Source organism: Monodelphis domestica, chromosome 6 (genome assembly GCF_027887165.1).
Source record: "Monodelphis domestica isolate mMonDom1 chromosome 6, mMonDom1.pri, whole genome shotgun sequence".
Classification (NCBI taxonomy): Eukaryota; Metazoa; Chordata; class Mammalia; order Didelphimorphia; family Didelphidae; genus Monodelphis; species Monodelphis domestica.
In genome coordinates, this window is record NC_077232.1 from 93,403,385 (window position 1) to 93,426,073 (window position 22,689).

The window sequence follows — 22,689 nt, forward strand, 5'->3', positions numbered from 1 at the left end:
CTGATGACCTGACGACCTCTAACATCATTTCCTCTCTAAATCTGTGATGACCTGTGATCCACAAGAGGTGGCAGCATAAGCTGAGGCTTAAAGAAAGCCAAAGCAGATAAAAGGTCGGGAAGGTAAGCCTGTGCAAAGGTATAATATGGAAAACATTTTGAGAAGCCTTAATGTGCTATGGAAATGCAGTAATAATAATTTTATCATCATTGATATACTACGAGGGAAATGGCATGCTGTTCTGGGAAATAGACAGTAAGTTGAATGATCTAGAATGTTGAGTGCTTGGAAGCCTGGATAGTCGGGGTGCCTAAAGAATGTGAAGGATTTTCATTTCAGGCTAATAGTTGAATTATTTTGATGGTAATGACCGTGGCTACTTTTAAAATGTTTCAAGGTTTGCCAAGCACTTTAAGGTTTACAAAAGTATTTCATGGGCACTTTCCTAAATTCTGTAAGGAAGATTGTGTGCATGTTACAGGTGAGAAAACTGATGTTCACAGAGTTTAAATGAGTGGATCACCACAGACCCCTCAACTGGAGAAAGCAGATCTCAGAAAGGATGTAATTTGGTTTGAGTCTCCCTACTAATTAAAGTTTGCTGTTAATTTGTGGAACCTTCAAAATAATTTTTCCCCATCTCTCCAAACCTGGTAAAGGAATATCAGTACAGGTTAAGGAAGCTATTTATATACTATACAGAAAATCTAGGTGAATCATGACCAGGAACCATGCCAGGGAGTGGCACTGATGCCACCTCCTGGTAGCTACCCAAACCTACACAAAGAGCAACAATAAGCAACTCTAGTACCATTTGTTGAGTGTTTTGTAAACTAGAAGAGACTTATCCCTAGAAATAGTAGAAAACTAGATGAATATAATGATTCATAGATTGCTAAGTATGGTCATTACGTTTGTTGGTTGGTTTTGTTTAACTGTTTTTCTCTTCTTTAGAAAGGATGACTTACTGACCACATATGTGGGGAGTAAAATTAATGATACAAAAAAAAACCCTCAAAACAAAAATTTTAAAAAGGAAAAACTATATGAAGTACTGTCTCTTCAGACTCTAACTTACCTACCACAAGGCTGTATGTAAGAAATCAGAGAGGTCTTTGGGGATGAGCTACTTATTGATGGATAACATCATTCTCCTAGACTTCTGTAATTAGCTCTATTTTTTTCCTTCATCCTGTGAATACAACTTTTACTCTTTGAATTTTGTAAACTCAAGAGGCTAAGTTGAGACAATACACAGTATAGTTATTTAATGTGCTTTCCACATTTTCTGGATGGGAGCAATGTACCAGAGAGGCAAGGTATCTTCAAAGATATTAGCGGACCTGACTTCATGAGCTTGAGTCTGGAGATATTCATGTTGGTCTGCAAAGTGCCATGCTATCATTAAGCATGGTCATGGAAAGGGTGAGTTAGGAGGTGCATAAGGGATCTAGTCCACCTCTTTCCCTAACCCAAGGTGAGTAATTACTGCTCAGATCAGTCTACTCAGCCTTGCTGAACTGAGGTCCTGATATCAGGGACTCTTTAACATGCAGTGAAAGAACACAGGGCCAGAAGTCTGGAGTTCCAAATTCTAGCTGCAGCTCGGCCACTGACTAGCTGGATGACTTTTTGTTTCATACTTAGTTCAAATAACTTTCCTTCTATTTCTATGACTTCACAGGTCAGCAGAACCGGCCTACTTCTTATTCCCCAAACACCACATTCCATCTTCCTCCTTATACTCCCCCCATGCCTGGAATGCACTATTGCTACTTCTTCAAATTCCCAGCTCTGTGGATGGTTCAGCTCAGAAGATACTTTTTTCTGTTCTCAGTATCCTTAGAAATTATTTTGTATCTACTATTTAAGTTTTCTTTCTTTACTTAGAGATATACATGTTTCTCCATGAGAAGAATGTAAGTGCCTTGAGAGCAGGTATTTTTTTCTCCCACTTTTGTCATTGAATCCTTAGTGCTTGGAATAGTTCCTGAAACATCTTAGGCATTTAATAAATACTTGGTGAATTATATTGACTATCGGAAAGTCCTGAAGTATCTCTGGGCCTCAAATCTGTAAACTAAAGGAGTGGGACTATATAATCTCTAACATTTACTCCTGCTCTAACCGGATTCTAAGCAAATGTCTCCCATTCTCAAAGATGCAGACCTGAAAATGTCCTTTAGTATTTTGTCAGATTCCTGATTTTATCTTATGAGTTCTACCTCTACTAAAGCAGATTATAGCTTTTCCATGGCTTCTTATATTTGTCTTTCCATAGAACCTTTAGCAAGTATTTTCCCACTACACTGGAAGATTTTCTCGGACTCTCTTAATATTTAAGGATACCAATGTGGCTATTCATCTATTGTCTCTCATACTTTTTTACAGGAAAGTCTCACTTCCTAATCTCGGCATATATCCTGGATAATGTCTTTTAGGCTAATTCTCCTTGTGAATCATTGCCAGTTATCTCTTGTAGGCTATTTATGTCCACATGACTTTCTATTGCTCTGTAAGTTACTTAAAGTTTTGATTATTTTGCAGTTTGGAAATTCTGAAAGTTGAAGTCATATATAATCGACAGGAAAATAATTGTTTAAGAGATGAGCTGTTGTGGCACAGAGCAGCTTTAGTGTTGAAAACACAGTGCATTCTTGCCAATGCAACATATTTAAAACTTCTTCTACTAGTTCTTAGTTCTAGGCTTAGCCCTTTGTCCATCAGCAGCTTTTGTCCAAGTCAGATACTCTGATTGTCTAAGTAGATGGACGGCTTGTATAAGTCCTTGTCTGGATGATGCAAATTTTTCATCCACTATTTTCCTACCTGTGAGAATGTTTAGACTATTTTCCCTCTTTCTGTGGAGCTCATAAAGGAAGATTTGTAGAGTTTCAGAGCTTGTTATGCATCAATGCCATTTGTGAATAGGGACACCATTATCCATAGGGAATCCTATTGATTCCTTTACATGAGTAAACACCTAAAGGGAGCATATGTCTCTCTGTTTCATATCTTGCTTGGTGTCAAAGTCCAAATTCAATGAACATTTACTAGCCTACATTGTGTAAGGCAGCATGGACTAGTGGATAGAGATTGGCCGCAGATTCAAGAAGACAAGTTTATGTCTCTGATCTAAAACAAACAGACTGTGTGGCCTTGGCTGACTTAACTATTCAATGCCCTGAGCATCTTAGAAATTCCATATCGGCTGTTGCAAAGGGAATACTTCACTTATTCTTGATTTAAAAAAAATAATAAATATATGTACCATTAAAAATGAAGAAAAGGGAAGGTAAGGGAAAAAGAGAAAAGAAAAGATTTTAGTGTCACCCTGAACAACTATAGTTTTCAAGCAGCCTAAAAGAGTAAAACCAACACATCCATTTACTTAAAAGGAATGAAAAGGGGAAAATATCTCTCTGGCTCTATACTTGACTGCTTATGAACTGCCATTCATATCATCAGTGTAGTTTTTTACACATTTCAAATAAAATTAAAAATATCATTTAAGAATCGTATTACAACAAAAAGAATACCAAGTCCTTTTAGATGCCTCTGCACTTTACTTCAATCAATATAAGAAAATGCAAGTCTATGGTTTCTTCAGTGGAGGTGGCTCCCAACACATCTATGACTAAGGAGAGGAATCTTACCCAGTTGCCTAAGGATCAGAGTTTAAGGGACTAAATGACAGTCATCTAGCAACTAAAAACAAGAGGATGGGTTTGAACCCAGAACTTCCTGACACCAAACTCAGCATTGTATTCACAAAACCAGGCTGCTTCTAAATTTAATCAATATTCAAAAGAAATATTTTCTGAGTATTTAACTAAGTACAGGGTAGGGCAAGGGATACAAATAAACAAAAGCAGAATAGGGGAGAAATATAAGGTAAGGACAAACATTTATTTTATGCATAATTAAAATACCTAACATTTGTATAGCATTTTCTATATCTCATAGTGTTTTCAAATTCATAATCTGTCTGGAATCCCTCTGAAGCTCCTGTGAAGTCAGCAGGACATGCTATAGTATCTGACAGAGGAAATGCTTTGTTAGAAAAATAAGGAGTATTGCAAAATCTTGTGATTTTACCTTGGTATAATTTCTCATATACATTCTCCTCTTCTCTTTTCTTATAAGGACACAACCCAGGGCAGGCCCTTATCACCTCCTAACTGGACTATTGGAATAACCTGCTAGTGTTTCTGTCTGACTCAAGTTTTCTCTAATCCAGTTCAATCTTCATTGACCTGTCAAATTCTTCTTCCTAATGACCATGTCATCCCTTTTGCAATCAACTACAGTGACTTCCTATCACCTCTAGGATCAAATATAAAATTCTTCTTGGCATTAAAAGTTCTTCACAAGCAGCTTTTCTTACTGCCTTTGCATTTATATTATACCTTATTCTCCCTATCCCACCATATACTACTCCACAATATAATGACACTGGTTTCTTTGCTGTTTCTTGAATAAAGCCCTACATCTTCAGATTTGGAACATTTTCAAGGGTAGTTCCCCAAGCCTAGAATACTCCTCCTCCTGTTTTCCCTGGCTTCTTTCTAGTCTCAGTGAAAATATCATCTTCTACAAGAAGCCTTTTCTGATCTCTGCTAATGCTAATGCTACCTCTCTTAACGATTTCCTATTTATCCTGTTTATAGCTGTTTGTACATAGTTACATATTTTTTTATGTCGTCTGTCCCATTAGAGACTGATCTCTTTGAGAGCAATCTTTTGCCTTTCTTTGTATCTGCAGTGCTTGGCACATAGCAAGCACTTAATAAAAAGCATATTGATTGCTTGATCACTAATCTCAGAGAAGTTAAGTGCTTGATTGTCTCTGGAATATACAGTTCAGTTTCCTCAATACCTGACTTTGATCATGCTGTTCTCTTTTAAAATGTACTTTCTCTTTCTCTCAATATAGCAAAATCCTACCAAGCTTATAAGGCACCACTCAAAGTTTTATTTCTTCCTTGTAGTCTTCCCTGAACATTGCAGAAATTTCACCTTCCTTTGAACTCCTATACTCTTTATTTTCTGTTCCAACTGTTCTTCCTTGAATTGTTAGATGTGTTTCCTGAATATGTCTTATCTCCTCCATTTGCCTCCAATAAAAATAGTTAATTTTTTTCTTTAGAAACTTTGAGTTATAATAGTTTTTATTGCTACAAGCCTTTAAAGTTGTTATCTTCTAACGGTTATTCTTATTTTCTAGTCCATAAACATAGCCTATGTCAGAGGTACACTATACCACATAAAGGACTTACGTCTAGTTCTTGTGACCCTACTTTTCATTTTACTGTGGCATACAGTTTCCAAATTATCCATTAAATTTCTTTTTGGACTTTAAATATGCTTGATTTATGGGTGACTCTAAGGCACTAAAGGATTTTGGTAGTGGTATGCCTTAAAGACTGAAGGGGCTAAAGTAGTGTTAGAGGACTTGGGGAACCATTACAATTGTCAAGGCAGGTGGTCATTAGATTCTCAACTAGTTTTCTAATGGTGTGAGCAGAAAAGAGGGAAAAGATTTCAGAGAGATTGTGGAAATACCATCAATAGGACTTGTACAATGTGATTAGAACTGGGAAGTGATAGAGTAAGAAAAGTCAGAAGTAAGCCCTTTTCTAAAGCTTGCCTCAAAGTATGATTACAATTCATACAATAAGTGTTGAGGCAATTTCTTTCATTTAAATGACTATTTTCTCGTATATGTGACTTATAGTGACAGAACTATAGATTGCAAATGAAAAACCAAGGTATGGGGAGGGAGATAAGTTTGTCTTACTTAGAAAAGTACCTTGTACAGTCTAGATATTCACAAAATATCAAATGATTAACAGATTTGCCCAAGGTCACACATCTATTTGGGTTGGAGATCAAGGCTCAAACTCAATCCTCATGAATACCAGTCTAGTGACCTTTTCAATATAGTATAATTAGTCTACTTCCTTTTAATCCATTCTTAAATTCATATTAAAATATTCACAAATAATGCAAGGAAAAAACTAGGTCAGACCTTTGGACCAATAGTCCAGCATTCATCCTTTGACAAGAGAGCTAAGAATAAAGAAGGGGTATTTTGTAGAAAAATGCAATATCTGTTTTCTACACATTAAACCCAAACTATTCACTTCATGTTAGATAGATAAATGGCTACATTATTAAGTACATATTTTAATCCATTGAGAGAGCATTAACATGGCTAGACTTATATCGGTTATGATACTTTAAGGGAAAACATGTCTCTGAAGTTGGGTATAGTACCTTGGCATATAGTGAGTGATATATGAATAAGTTAACAAACCCATAAATAAATTGGAACATAAATTATGAGTATTTGAAGAATTAAATAATGAGAAGAGATATGGTGGGGAGAAAGGATGTAGGGAAAGCATCACATCATTAACTATGTTTAAAGTCAGACCATGAAAATAAACAACCTATTCTGGCTTTAACATGTGTCTCTACTCCAACTATCAGGATAGCATTTTCATCCTTAATTCTCTTATGTATTTATATTATAAAAGCAATCTTTGTAAGAAGGAAGGAAATATGAAAGAAAGAAACATAACAGAGAAGAGAAAAAATAATAGTGTTCAAGACAAGAAAAGACCAATAGGATCTCCCAGTTTATTTTACATATAAAGTTTGCAGCCCTGCTACTAACTACTTGACCTTGTGCTCAGCACATTAACTGAACCATGATATCCTCATCTATATGAGGAATGTTCATATGATCATAGATTTAGAGGGGAAGGAAAAGGACCTTAAAGGTCATCTACTTCAATGCCTTCATTTTTCAAAGAGGAAACTGAAGCCTAGGGAGGTTAAGTGACCTGTACAAGGTCACATGTGTAATAAATGGCAGTGACTAAGGATCTCTGACTTCACTTCTAACATTCTCTTCAACTTTAATGAGGTTGCTATTCATTGGTCTCCTACTCATATACTCTGTTTTGCAAAGTCTCTTCTATTTCTCTCTTTTTTTTGTACTAAGGTTCATTCCAGTTCTAAAATTATAAATCAATAGTTCTGACAAAGGAAAGTATGAATTATTATATTGATATTTTTCAGTCAGTAATCTTTTAGGGAATTATGTTCAAATGACAAATCATGCAAGGTGACATTAGTGGGAATACTTGAAGTTAGAAAATCTAGAATGGAATCCTGATTTTACATTTACTGCTTACTTTTTTTGGTTGCCACCTTCCTCATTTGCTAACTGATCCCTAGGTTTACTTTGCACTCCATCTATGCTCAAATGACCCTACTTCCCCATATGGAATAATACATACAATTTCACATGTGAAGTCATGTGAAAATGATGAGTAAGTAAAAAAGGTAAAAGAGGATTGAGAACTATATGCACATACATATTATATACACATATGATATGTATCATATATGTCTTCCTCTTCTCTTCCTCCTTCCCCTCCCTTTATATCTCCAATTCAGGGCTGGAGCACCACTATAGTTATCTTCTCCTTGATCATCTGACTTCTTGAGTTACTGCTCAGTAGTCTAGGATACTTTCCCACACTTGAACATAACCTATCAAAAGTGCCCCAACAAAGTTACCTTGGTACACATTTCCATTAGATAAAATATAAAATCTCTTAAATTCCAAACTCCAATCTCACTAGAACAAAGACTGTTCAGTGTGAAGTGATGCTTTTAGGATGTGAATAGAGAAAACACAGTGAGAAAGCATGTATTACTTTTCCTCTGTATTTGGCACAAGAGAATTAAACTGTATGGATTTGCTTATGGCCAAATTCCTCCAATTAACATTTTTTTTTAAATCAAAAATTAGTAAAACTTCCACTTTTACTCTCCCATTGTAGGTTCAAAAATACCAGGGATTTTTTTGATGAAAGGCTTCTCCTTCTATTTTAAAGTTTCAGTTTCTATCAAGAGTGAGTGAAGTTACTTTTTTTTTTTTGGTTAACTGCCTAACGTGAGAGAATTTAAAAAGCACGCCATCTGCCTTTCTAGTATCTCTCTGTCCTCGGAGCAGACCCCCATCTCAAGGTATCACCTCCTTGCCTCATGAACAAAAATTCCACATGCTATGTTTCAGTCTCTTCACAGAAATGTTTCACTGCCAAATGTTCCCTAGTACATCTTCCTAAAGGACTGTCACTTCTTAATACTGGCTGTAATTAACTGCTTCAGCTAAAGGTGCTTAGTCATGAATTTATTGATCCATGTCAAACCCAGTTGAAATTGTCAGATCCTCTAAGCAAGCACTAGGAAATACAATGCATAGACCAATCTTTCATTTCCTGATGCTAGAGAATTCTTATATAATAGTTTATTTCCTTAAGTTATTCATGTAATCCTGAACTACCCCCCCCCATAGGGGGAGGGTGAAGAAATACTCTGGGAGTGCTTCACTGAAGAGGTGTCCAACCTTAAAGGGGTAGGGGTCGTTAGTTCCAATTTATACAACTCACAGGAGTTTGTACCCTAGAATTTAACTGAGCAGCTCATCTCTCCCCCAGAAGGTTATTCAGGGAGAATATATTCTATATATACCAAAAGTCTGCTTTAGCAAAGCCAGCCATATGAAAAAAAAAAAAAGTTTTCTTTCTCAAGAGGATAGAATAAGGCTTTGTTATAGAGCTCCCTTTTGCACTTCACAACAAAAGGCCTTAATTTAGATAAAGGAGGAAATTTAAGGCATGAGAAGTGAAGTTGGACAACACAGTCATCTGCATAGAGTCTCCTTCCCTTTGCTCAAGCTATCAAGGTAATTAAGCTGCAGTTGCCTTTTCCCTAAGGTAGGTTTCCTTCTATCAGCACCAACTGCACAATGATCTAATGTATTTCTCACAAGCATCCCATCTGGGGGCTGTGCAGTGATCTAAGTCATTTCTTCAACTCAGTGTGAGAGATTTTGGTGATGCTGCCTGAACCCCCCTCTCCTTTCTCTAAATCGCTTATCTCAAATGTTTCCAGCTGGAAAAAAAGCCTTCTCTGGGAGGAAGGACCAGCTGAATTGACTGGATTTGCAGTTATCTCCCCAGAGCCCCCTCAAATCCATGAGTCTGTACACAAGGTGCGGATAAAAATAACCTGCAGTTAACGCTGGTCCAGTGTGGGGAGCCGGAGACCAAATACTATGAACTGATCAATAAGCCTCATCCCTAACAGAAGGGACAACTCAGCGACCACCACAGGAAGGGATGCACACATACAGGAAAGATGGGAGGATATGTAGGATTTATAGTATAAGACAGAATTAATAGGAGAGGAGTTGAAGATATGACCACCTCTGAGGAGAAGGTGGTTTCCTTCTCTTTGGGCTCTCCATCTCTATCCCAACTGACCACCTCCGTGACAGCTGGGGTTTCACAGACTATATGGCAAGTAATCCACACAGCAGTGGGACTGTGTAAAGTACCAAAGGCAGAAACCACCACCTGGAAGCAGTAGAGGTTTCCTAAGCTACCTCTTCCTTTGGCACAGCCAAATTGGGACCGACCGCACCTTCGGAGGGGGTGGGTAATGCTGGTATATCTTAAACTGAGTTTACAGGCAAGGAAACCAGGCAGCTCAGCTAAAGCTACTAACACCCTCAAGCTCATACTGAGCAAGGCTAAACACACTTTCACCATTTATATTTTCCAGAAATAGAATCAGAGATTTGGAGGTATAAGGATAGAGTTGCTTAGCGTTTAGGACACTAGGATGCCATCCTCGCTGCAGCCTCCTTTAAAATAAAAATCTGCCCTGTCTGCTTTTCCTCCTTGATCCAAATTCTAGAAAGAGAGACTTTGCTCTACATTCTCCATACCAACTGACTTTCTAAAATATTCCCCACTTCCATATCCCTCAGCACCACTGAATGACTGAGAGATGCTTCTCTTGCGAACATGCTAGGTCCTCCGGGATGAAGGCATGGGGACAGGTGTTAGAGATGAAGAAAAATCAACAATAGTCTTTAAACAGAATCAAAGCAGCCAAATCTTCGAGCCCTCGAAGCGAATCAATGTTGAGACTTTACCCCTGGGGACATAAAGATGCCAGGGAAGCAATGAGAGAGCTGGAGATGAACCCCAATCCTTTCATTCTCCCACCCACCTCCTGTTTGGGCTTTAGTCCTAGCCCCAAAGCACCTGTCGTCCTGGGCTGTTACTTCCTAAGAGGGAGAAAGAAGTCGATTCTCAACTGCTCAGGGACCTTGTGCACTCGACACCCATTCATTGCCATGCTCCGGAAAACTCTGCATCTGAGACAGTAGGTCCCTAAACAATCTCCTCTCCCGCTTTCACACTCGGGTCACTCACCTGACTTGCACTGTGCAGTCCGTCAGCGTCCCGCAGACGTCCCTCTGCCAGGGCCATGGGGCACGGCGTAACTCAAGAGAGAAGTGTTCGGAAGAAGGGAGGCAGGCAGAGGCTAGATCTTCGCGGAACCCTCCGGGATTGGAAGACTGGGTTGGTGGAATAGAGGGCGGGGGTGCTGCGGTAGATGGGGCCAAAGGAAGGTGGAAGGTGTCGGAGGAGGAAGGAAAGGGGATGCCCGGGGGCTGAGGTGGGGGGAGACCACAGGTACGCCGCTTCTGCCAGCTCCGGCGGAGAGACGCAGGCAGATAGACTCGGAGCGGCAGCGGGTGCTCCTGCTTCGGTGTAGGAGACCGAGTGCGGGAGGCTGGCAGCTCCTGGTCCCACGGGGAGGAGGAGGAGGAGGAGGAGAAGGAGACTGGAGGAGGAGGAGGAGGAAGAGGGCGAGAGCCCTGGAGGGAAAAGGAGCGCGAGCGCCCGCTGCTGCCGAGCTCAGGTGCGGCCAGTCAACGCTGGAGAAGCTCTCTCCGCACAGCCTGGCTGGAGTTCGCTCCGCAAACTGCCTTCTCTTCTCTACTCTCCTCTGCCCTCCTTCTCTCTTTCCCTCTCTCCCTCCCTCCCCAACGCACGTCAATGGGCGAGCCCGCCCCGCCCACTCGAAGCCGGCGCTCTGGTTTCGGCACCCCCACCCGTCACCCTTCCCGGGACCTACTAGCAGGAAAAGAAAACCAGTGTTCCGTGTCTCCACTTCTGAGAAGGCAGAACTGGAACTCCTGTCCTTGGCTCAGTGCGCTGTGATCTGTAAGGGCTTGGGAAAGAGGGGAAAGAGAGTTTCTACCTCCCCTTCCCCAGCTTCCCTTAGGAGGGGAAGACCTTCACAAGAGAGATGCTGCTGTAAGTCAGGCTTTCTGGGAGATCGCGCTCCTCCACCCGCGGAGCTTGTGCCGGGGCTGGAGCCTGGGCACGCACGCTGAGAGCCTCCTGCTGGTGCTGACCCACCTAAAAGATCCAGGGCAAGATTCCATCTGCCCCCTTCCCCCATTCCTTCTCGGTCGTCCTCACCTTTCCCCTCCTCCAACCCTTCCAGGTAACTGGGGCCCAGCGCGTTAGAGAGAGATCCTTCCAAAGTCTCCAGAGCAAAGCCCTGAGCCTGAACCTGCCCAAGGGAAGGGAAGGAAGCGTAAAGGCTGCAAACACTCGCTTTGGGCGGGCAAAGAAGCACCAGTCCAGGGGGCTTTCCAGAATCCTCTGCTTCTGCCCTGGTCGCTGTACGGTTGTCGCCATTTAAGAACTCTCTTCCGCCTTGTTCTTTATAAAACTGGATTTATTTAAGCCTGGATTCTTATTTGTGGGAATTCAAATCGCAGCTTTAAGGACTTCTAAGTCCTGTGTGTGTGTGGTGTGTGTGTGTGTGTGTGTGTATGTAACTCTTCCTTTTCCAGGATGGACATGTGCTTGTGTGCACAAATTCTGCAGATTTCCACTAAAGTTGTTAAACTTAAATTTTAGTAAAACGCTGGGTTTGAGCCCTGGGAAGAATGCCACTCTATTATTATTATTTGAGTACACTCACAGGAAGATCAGGCAATGTCCACAAGTGGAGCAGTTCAAAATATATGTATACACGCCTACACATATCTTATGCATGTGTCAACACATTTCTATGTATAGATTTATACATGTATGTTTAGATATGTCTCAGACCATATGTGCAGCTTATAAATATAGATTTATCAGACATTCAGGTAAATAGGTATAAGGAGACTTCCAGTAGATTGGTAAAACTGACAGTATGGTATAGCACTAGACTTTAGGATCCAAGGACCTCAGTTCAAATTCTCCCTTTGTTAATTATAATTAATGTGACTGAATGAATCACTTGAAATCTTTGGGGCTAGGTTTCATTATACTGTACAAGTTGACTGTAAGGGCTCTTCATTTTTATATCTTGGGCAAGCAATTTCACCTCACTGGATATCAGTTTCCTCATTTAAAAATAGGGATCAGATTCATGGTCCCTTCCAACTGTAATTCCTATGATCTAAACTTAATTAGTTATAATTAATTTGTCCTTTTTAAGGGCATTAAAGATATTCCATTTGCCAAGAAATTTCAGTGAGAAATTTACAATCTTAACCAGTTCAAATAGCTACACAATAATTTTCTTCCCAGATCAACAAAAGGCAGGTGTTTCCATGTTACTAGATAAGGCTGAGAATGTGATACTTTTATAACTGAAGCTTCAGGACTTTGACATCATAAGCTATTAGGGATTTCCATGACCACAGCTAAATCTTTGCTCTAGGCTAAATGTTGGCAGATGATTCTTCATAGAAAATGTGAATTTAAAAATTGCTTTAGTCTCATTTTGAAAACTTCTGGCTTTTCCTTTCCTTTAGCTTTAAGAAGAAGTAAAATTCCTTCCATCATGAAGAGCTCAGAGTTCAGGCACATGGGAGACAAGTTGTATAAAGCTAAATTATGGTAGTGACCCCTGGGTACCTGTCTTAGAACCACCCTGCAAGGTTGAACTGGCATCCTTGACAAATTTAAGAGGAACTGAGTCCATTAATACTTTAGGCATTTTGGAACTGTCCTAAAAAGCTCAAAGTTATTTCATATATGTGTGTGATCTTATCTTTTACAACTAATATATAAAATATGGAAAGAGAAAAATTGTCTCTCCATTCATAGACAGTGTTATAACAAAGCTAAGTGACTTGCCTACCATCATGCTAGTTAGTCATTTCTACAGTTTTAGGCACCTCCCCAAACCCAATCCTAATTTTCTGTTGTTCTATTCAATAAGCTACACACATTTTTTTAAAGAGTAATAATAATAATAATATTAACTTTATGTGTGTTACCCAAATCAACCAACACTGAGCACTGATCTAGGAATCCAGAACTAAGTTCAACCCTTTGGATGCTATATTATTATCCTTGTGATCTAGAATAAGTTATTTGACCACTCTGGGCTTTGGTTTCCACAACTATAAAATTAGAGAATTGGGCAAAACCGGAAAAATCAATTTACAGATTAGTCAAGGATTTTAAGTATTTTTGAGTTTACTAGATACCCATTCCTATAGGATATAAATTAGTATTGCAGTCATAAAAAGCTTGATCCCTACCCTCAATGAGTCTACAACTGATTTAAAAGTTATAATACTATTTTGCATTTGGTATATTATCCACTAGAGTTCTATCACTAATATCTTTTTTTTAAACCCTTACCTTCAGTCTTGGAGTCAATACTGTGTATTGGCTCCAAGGTAGAAGAGCAGGAAGGGCTATGCAATGGGGGTCAAGTGACTTGCCCAGGGTCACACAGTTGGGAAGTGTCTGAGGTCAGATTTGAACCCAAGACCTCCCATCTCTAGTCCTGACTCTCAATCCACTAAGCCACCCAGCTGACCCCTCTATCAGTAATATCTTAAAAGTATGCAGATGATCCTAGATTGTGAAGGTAATAGATGGAAAATAAGCATTGGCAGTCAAATATTACCAGGTTTGAAAGACTTTGAATCCAGGCCTAGTGATAGCCTATTTTGTCTTCTGAGGACAGGCCTAGCTGATATTAAAGAGGCTTATTAATTAATTGACTGTAGAGAGGAAATGTTAGACTACAATAACTCTCAAGAAACAACTCTGTCAGGTATCCTTAATGTGTGTGTGATGGCCCCCCCTAAAGTATTTGGTAAAATCAATGAACTCATCAGAATCATATTTTTTAAAAATGTTATCTCCATATTATTCATTCCTGTAAGTGAATAGTCCCATAAAACTAAAACCCCCAAAATATACCCCAAATAAACAATTGATAAATCATATGTTTTCTTCTTCATTTCTACTCCAATAGTTCTTTCTCTGGAGATGAATAGCATTCTTTTTGTAAGTCCCTCAGAATTATTCTGGATCATTGTATTACTGTTAGTAGCAAAGCCTATCACATTTGATTGTTCCACAATATTGCAATTATTGTGTATAATGTTCTCCTGGTTCTGCTTATTTCACTCTGCATCTATTCAGGTAGGTCTTTTCAGATCTTTGTGAAATCATCCTGTTCATCATTCCTGATAGCACAACAATATGCCATCACCATCATATACCACAATTTGTTCAGCCATTCTCCAATTGAGTGATATCCCTTTAGTTTCCAACAGAATCATATTTTTAAATGTATAAAATATACAATGACAATTATATTGAAATATAGTCATAAAATATTTTCAAAAGAGAAGTTTACAGACTTTGGAATTGAGAATCCCTGACCATAGAGACATTGTCACCTGTTGTTGTTTGCCCTTCTTTTTTTTGAAGAGGAGCAGTGACATCAGATTAAATAGTGAATTGGATTTAAATGAGGCAGTTACATGAAATGAAAGACAAAAGTCAGGAATGCTGGCAACCTGAATGCAGTAGATGGCTTTGGTGTCTTCGATGACTGACCAGCCTCTAAGTGTTCCACAGTGTCCACTTCAGTCACATCCATGGCCATTTTAACAAATTGTTCTCAACTTCCCAACCCCACCAAGAGAAGTCTTCACATGCTTGGGCAGGGAGTTTAGTCATAGCTCATATTTTCATTATAATTAAACATTTACAACATATTTTCTCCTATAACCACTCTAAGAGGTAGGCTTATCCTGTTTTAAGGAAGGCAGCACTGAGGTTTAGAAATCAGTTATATTCTGCTAGATAGAATGTAATCTTTTTGAAGGCAAGGAATATTTCACTTTAATTTTTGGGCCAGAAGATCCCATAATAGTTCTTGTATCATAATATAGAAGCACTTTAAAAAACTACTCAGACTGTACCTTAGAAAGATTTGATTTAGCTATTCCCTTATTGTAACAATGGAGATATTTGGTCTAACAAGAATCAGGAATGTATTGAGAACTTTTGAAATTATTCCACCCTACTCAGACAGTGCCCTAGGGGAAGATAAAGTTGTAAACTCCTGATTGAACAATGAAAGTCTCTAACTCATATCTTATAATAAAGCTAGAACCTTAAGATAGGTCTATTTTTAGATCTAATACAAAAAGGTGTTAAGTACCTGTAAAAGTTAAATTAGTACCTAAAAAGGTCAAGTAACTTACAAAAGGCAAGTTTAACAAAGAGGTGTGAAGTACTTAGAAGATATAATCTAATCAGAGAAGGTGAGAACCAAAGAAGATGAGAACTAAGAATGGGCAGTCCTGGAAAAAAGCATCTACTATGATTGGTAGATGTGAAAATTTACGGGAGGTGACGTAAGAGGAAATTTTCTTTAAAAGGAAGGGTAAAACATCAGTTAAAAAATGAATTTGGAGTTGAATTGAGTTGGATTCTGAACTCAGTTCAGGAGATTCAGTGGACTGGAGCTTGCTTGGAGATGGTCTTGTGGTGAGTGATAAGACTGACTCCCTCTCCCTTAGGCTCAGGAAGGGCATTTTGGCCAAAGCCTTTAACTACTGCTTGACTCAGCCTGAGCCAGAGCAGTTTAAATTAATTCTCTCTCTCTCTCTCTCTCTCTCTCTCTCTCTCTCTCTCTCTCTCTCTCTCTCTCTCTCTCTCTCTCTCCTTCCCTCCCTCCTTCCCTTAATTCCTTCTTTCTTTATTAATTAAAATCTCCATAAATCCCCAGGTGACTTGGGTATTTTCATATTTGAGAATTTCCCATGGTGACCACTTATTAGATTTTAAGTCAAAACACTAAAATTATCCTTATAGTTTTAGTGTTTAATATATATGAATATATATATTAATATTAGTTTCATTGGTGATATTCCCATAGCTACTTAGTCTTAAAGGGGGCATTTCAAATTAGGTCAAGGTTGAATACACTTGGAACCATGAAAGAACAATACAAAAAGATAATAATCACCAGGTAAAAAGCAAAGGGCATCCTGTGAGTTGTTTAGGAATTAAAGTGACTTGAGTCTTTGCATTGCCCATTTTAATGGGTGAATTAAAGCAGAAAATATAGCATCTTTGCCGTTATTTGGTCAATGTAACTAACCAAGTTGTTGATTCATTGGATCATGGAATCTAACTCCTAGAATGCACTTTAATTGATACCTTGTCCAATGCCCTTACTTAAAAGATGAGCAAAATCAAGGCTGAAAGAACTAACTTGAGTTAACCAGTCACACAGTTGGTTAGCAGCAGAGACAAGGTGTGAACTACTATATCCTTGCTTCTTTTCTACTGTTATTTCCATCTCTATACCAGAATTAGCCAGTTAGGTGGTATAGTTCACAGAATATTAGATGTGGAATCAGGAAGCTATGAATTGAAATCTCGTCTCAGACATGAACTAGCTGAGCAAGTCATATAAGCATTGTCTTAGTCTTTCAATTTGTACAATGGGGACAATAATAGCATCTACCTTCCAAATAGTATTACTTTTGTTGATCATTTTTTCTTGTTGAGGGCTGAGGCAGAGAATAGATAAGGGAAAAGAAAAGTATGAATAAAATTGTCTAGAAGATTGATAAAGTATCCAGATTAACTTTACTGGCACTCTATCCTCACATAAAAGAGTATTTTATATCCCCAAAACTGATAAGAGGATATAGGTGTCCCATGTATATTAAGCTACTGTACCCTACACTCTCATAATAGCTATTTGAATCCTTCGGGTTAATAATGTGAATATGAAAGAGTCCAATGGGATTCTTTATAAGCAGGGGAAATTGTGATCAGGTTAAAAATCCAATTCTAATAAAGTTTCCTAGTCCTGATTTACATGGCACACTAATAGCTCTTGCTGCTGAATCACCTTAAACATCAAATGTATTTTTAAAATACCCTCATTTTGTGTGAGGCTTTATGGACCCCATGTAATTGTACACATTCTAATCTTGCCTAATTATAGAAACTCATTTATAAAACAGATCACAGTGGGTCTGCAATTTTCCATTCCACTTGGAATCAATCACATAAGCTATAAAATTTTAGAGATCAAATGGACCTTGTGGATCACCAAGGCCAGTCTTTAGATTTGACAGACTAGAGGAAGCAAATCAAAATGGTCAGAATACTGACTTTAGAATAAAAACAAGTTTTCATTGTATGATTCTAGCCAACCCTAAATATCAGCTGTCTCTCTCCTATATCCTGTTTCCTTTACCATCTCCAAACCTTTTCTCTATTACAATTCTGAATAAGTCAATTTCTGTGCCTCAGTTACCCTCAATTGTAAAATGAGAATGCCATCTGTTAAAATGCATAGAGCCAAACCTTGAGTCATGGAGATTTGCATATGAAGTCTGCCTTGAACCCTTGTTTAAGTGTATTATCTCAACTTCAGTTTTTTCATCTGTAAAATGGGGATAATAAAACACATTCCATTACCAATAGGATTGTTGTGATGGTCAAGTAGGATAACAAGTAAATCACTTCAAAAACTTGAAAGCACTATACATACATACATACATATATGTAATTATTATTATTATTATTTATTAGGGGGTTGGACTGAAGTCCTTCCAAGTTCTGAATCTTATGATCTATATATGAATCTATGACATTGAAGCCCACATAAGTGAAGTGTCTTGCCCATCATTCTGTGTCCTTTTTTTAAAGTTTTCCATTAATATGACCAACTAAAGGGGATATAATTGTGACCTAAAAATCATAAGCCGATCTGCAAACAAATCTACTGATTTGATGGGGATAAAGGTCAAGTATTGTTTTAATTCACTCATGTCTTTTTATTTTCTAATTGCCTAGATAGCCTTATTTTTTATTTTTTCTTGATGGCATCACTAATTCTTTTTTTTAAATTTGAAACATTTAATTAACTTATAATAATTTTTGATGGTTATATGATTCATATTTTTTCCCTCCCCTCCTCACACCCCTCCCATAGCCAACACACAATTCCACTGGGTTTTACATGTGTCATTGATCAAGACCTATTTCCATATTATTAATATTTGCATTAGGGTGATCTCTTAGAGTCTACATCCCCAATCATATCCCCATTGACCCATGTGATCAAGCAAATTTTTTCTTCTGTGTTTCTACTCCCACAGTTCTTTCTCTAGATGTGGATAACATCTTTCTCATGAGTCCCTCAGAATTGTCCTGGATCATTGCATTGCTGCTGGTAGAGAAGTCCATTACATTTTATTGTGCCACAATGTATCAGTCTCTGTGTACAATGTTTTCTTGTTTCTCCTTTCACTCTGCATCAATTCCTGGAGGTTGTTTCATTTCACATGGAATTTATCCAGTTCATTATTCCTTTGAGTACAATAGTATTCTGTCACCAACATATACCACAATTTGTTCAGCCATTCCCCAATTAAAGGGCATCCCCTCATTTTCCAATTTTTGGCCACCACAAAGGTTAGCCTTATTTTTAGAGAGGAAGTGATTGACTTGTTACAGACACCATAGAGCAGAGAACCTTTTTTGTACTAAAAATAAATCCTCCCAACTCCATGCATATATACATTTGAAAACAATGTATCTTTATCATTATTAATCCATTGCTCACATTTCCTGAACTTTATTACATCTTTCATGAAGCCCTGTCCTTTCCCCTTCCCTCAATTCATCCAAAAATATTAGAATTTAGTGCTGAAAGTAAACTTAAAGATGATCTCATTTAACTCTATCATTTTACAATGAGGATATTGATCTCAGAATGCATACGTGGTTTGTTCAAAATCATATAATACTTTATTTTTCTTGCTTATCTTTTGAAATATAACTAATATAGAAATAGGTTTTCCATGATTTCACAAGTATATTTGATATATTACTTGACTTCTCAGTGGATGTGGGAGAGATTAGGGGAATGGGAATCAAAACTTTTAAAAATTCAAAGAAAGTTAGGAATAAATAATACATTCAAAAATAACTGAATTCAGGACTTGTTGTGTCCAGGCTATGTACTCCATTTACTGCGCCAGCTAGCTACGCCATCCTCATTCTAAGGATAAAGAAATTGAGATATAATGCCTTTTACAAGGTGATACATTTAATATAGAGTATAAACAGATTCAGAACTAATTTATGACTCACAAGTCCATTTCCTCCCAAACTCTTATCTATTTTTATTTTGTAAGAAGCCCTTACCTTCTGCTTTAGTCTGAATTCTAAGATAGAAGAACAGCAAAGGCTAGGCAATTGGGTTTAAGAGACTTGCCTAGAATCACATAGCTAGGAAGGGTTTGAAGCTGCATTTTTTCTAGGTCCTCTTTACTTCAGGCCTGATACTATATCTGCTGTGCTACTTAGCTGTCCTTTTCTGCCCTAAACTTGATTGAAAAAGAGAAAATTTAACTATACATTACTGGAAATCATATTTACTTTCTAGTAGTTTTGATGTCCATAAGTTGTATAAATCTAGTTTTCATTACATCAACATTAGTTTTAAAATTGAAATTAGTGTAGCCAATTAATCAGAAAAAAATGCTTGGCCTAAAAGCAGAGAATGTATATGTGTGAGTGTGAATTTTTCCCTCTTCTTTCTGTGTATAATCAGCAGTTAAAGAAGGCTGCAACTGAAAGCTGTCCCTTACACACTGATCTTAGTTTTAGAACTATCACTGAAGATTCATTGTCAGCTATTTAGCAGGCAGTGAGAGTAGTCTGGCCTTTAATATTTAGGTAATTTTAGGGAAATGACTTAGCCTGTGTAAGCCTTAATTTCCTCATCTAGAAAAAAGTGAGAAAGATAAGCAGTTGCATTAACTACCCCATAGTATTATTTGAAGGACAATATTTTGTAAAATTTCTGGGGCTTATCTACTTATCCAAATTCTGTCCATTCATTAGGGAAGGGGTTCTTAAAATACATTACATAAGAGGCAGCTTAGTGGCTCAGTGTATGTAGAGCCACTCCTAGAGGCAGGGGGTCCTGGGTTCAAATTTAGTCTCAGACACTTTGTAGCTATGTGACCCAGGGCAAGTCACTTAACTCCCATAGCCTAACTCTTTCAACTCTTCTTCCTTGGAACCAATACTTAGTATTGAGACTAAGAAGGAAGGTGAGTTTTTTAAAAAGGAATCCCATAGATAGATCTGAAGGAGTCTATAAATTGTTGTAATCTCCAACTGAAATTTAGTATTTCCTTCAATTATTTAAAATTATTCTGAGAAGAGATTCGTAAACTTCACCAAACTTCCAAAAGAGTGTTTGACATAAAAATAGTTAAAAAGCCCTACTTCAAGACCTTTCTCAAGATGTAATTTTTCCTTGAATTCTTTGCAAGTTTCCTTTAACACTCCTGCTCTCTTCTTTAGTAATTCCTGTGGCATTTACCTACATTTCCTAATCAGCAGTTTTGAAAAATACAAGGCTTTCTCCTGCACAGATATCATCTCTTCCCAACTAGATCAGAAGATAGCTCATTTTAGGCAATTGCTGTCTTATAGCTCTTGGCTATACCCCAAAGTCTTTAGTACTGAGTTAGAGACTTTGTAGGAACTCCATAAATAGCTGATTGATTGATTGTTTGATTAGGAAGACAATGAGACTGCCAAAATAAACCCTTCTTCTTCCCTTCCTCCACCTAATCAAAGTCATGTTTGTATTTAGGAACAAGATAATAGTAGCATATTTTTGCATAGTGCTTTTAAGGTGGCAAAGGCCTTTTACATCTATTATCTTACTTTATCCTCACAACAGCTAGCCTGAGGAGGTAAAAATATGCAAATATTACTCTGATCATTTTACATATTTTGGAAGCTGGGACCATAAGAGAACTAAGTGTCAGTTTAGGTATACTCCTAATCCAAAGATCTTTAAATGACAACTCTTTGATTTTCCAGAAGGTATGCTGAGAATGATAATTACTATGTACTGAGTTAAAATACATTTTTATCATGACTCATCTCAACAAAGAAAATTTATGAAATGTGAGTCCTTTTGCAAATGATCACACAGATAATATACACAAAGCACTTTGCAAACTTCAAAGTGATGTGTAAATGCCTATTATTAATGTAGCGGTGGTGATGATGGTGATGATGGTGGTAGTAGAACTGGAAGGAAATTAAATATATCCTGAATGTTTTTTGTTGTTTGTTTTAAGTAAGAAGGAAACATATCTCTATTTTCATATTAGCATGTCCTGAATGACTAGTAAATTACGAATCTGGTTCCACTTCTGATATTCCTGAGTTCAGCATTGTCTCAGCTACCACCTCATCTTTGAATGATCCTTATGTCCCTATAGCCTTTTCACTCTTAAACTCTCCTTTTTAAATATGTTATTTCCCCCCTTTAAAATGCAAGCTTCTTGAGGACAGAATATCTTTCTTTTTGCCTGAATCCCCAAAACTCATTGCAGTGCCTATCACATAATCAATGCTTAAAACATCCTTGTTGCCTTGCCTTGAATTTAAATGATTCAAAGAAATAATTGACCATAGCCAAATGCTCATTACATGGCATTGTTGGTGCTGACATACATTAATGACCTTTTCATTTATTTTAGGGCAATTCTTCAAATCTATAACTTCAACAGTGTAGGGGACTTAATGTTTAAGGATGTTCTTCAGCAACCCTTTTGTAAATAATAGTCTTTAAAGAATTGTTTGGTGATACTAAGAGATTTAGTGGTCCATGGTCGAAAGACTGATGTGTGTCAGAGGCAAGACTGTAACCCAATTTTTCCTGACTCCAAATCTCTTTATTTATTTTTCTTTATTTAATTCACAAGACTATAAGTCCAGTAGAATAGTGTCTATCTGGATAATTCACTAACTGGACAACCTATCCCAGAATAATTAAGATGTTGTTTCATTCCATCTTCTGGATTGTGACATTTTAGTGCTATGTGCAGAGATGCCACTCAAGGTAAAACATTTAAGAATGATCAATTGGCTCCTCTCCCATCACTCCTCCATTTCTTGTCATTATTCCTTTTTGAGAGACACAGAGGAGGAAGACAGCTGAGAGTATAAAAGGATGAAAATAACATAATTGGGAAGATGTTAAGAAGCTTCCTCAAATTCTAAAATGTGGTGTTACATAACAAATAAGTTACATTTGTCAGGACGGAATAATATAAGGATTAGCTAAGTAAGAAGACAAACCCAATCATCATGTCTACATATTTTCAAATTACTAATCAAGTATGTAACCATTTTTAAATTTTTTATTGATTTTGTTACATATTTTTCCAAAAATATGTACTTTAGCAATCATTTTTTTTTATTTTGAGCTCCTAATTTTCTCCTTCATTCCTGTCCTTCCTCACTACTTAAGAAAGCAAGTACTTTTATTTATTTTATAAATGTGAGATCATGAAAAAACATTTCTATCTTAACCATGTCACAAAAGGAAAATACAAGCAAAATAATAAAAATAAAGAATTTAAAAAATATATTCTACTTTGCATTCAAAGTTCATTAGTTCCCTCTCTGGAAGTTGATA

The 22,689-nt window shown here is 37.5% G+C and overlaps 1 protein-coding gene and 1 long non-coding RNA gene across 2 annotated transcripts in view; one reads left to right on the forward strand and one right to left on the reverse strand.

Annotated features, from left to right (window-relative positions):
- The window catches only part of HS3ST1 (heparan sulfate-glucosamine 3-sulfotransferase 1), a 43,679-nt gene extending 32,524 nt beyond the window's left edge, over positions 1-11,155 (reverse strand). Inside the window, exons 1-2 of the mRNA XM_007496721.3 lie at positions 11,017-11,155; positions 10,308-10,482 (exon numbers count right to left, since the gene is read on the reverse strand). The gene's annotated coding sequence lies outside the window, so the exon portion shown is untranslated. The remainder of the gene's footprint in view (positions 1-10,307; positions 10,483-11,016) is intronic.
- On the forward strand, positions 11,069-14,135 carry LOC103092149 (uncharacterized). The gene is made up of 2 exons (XR_001623050.2): positions 11,069-11,198; positions 11,392-14,135. It is a non-coding gene; the product is annotated as an uncharacterized LOC103092149 (long non-coding RNA).
- The last annotated feature ends 8,554 nt before the right edge of the window (positions 14,136-22,689 follow it).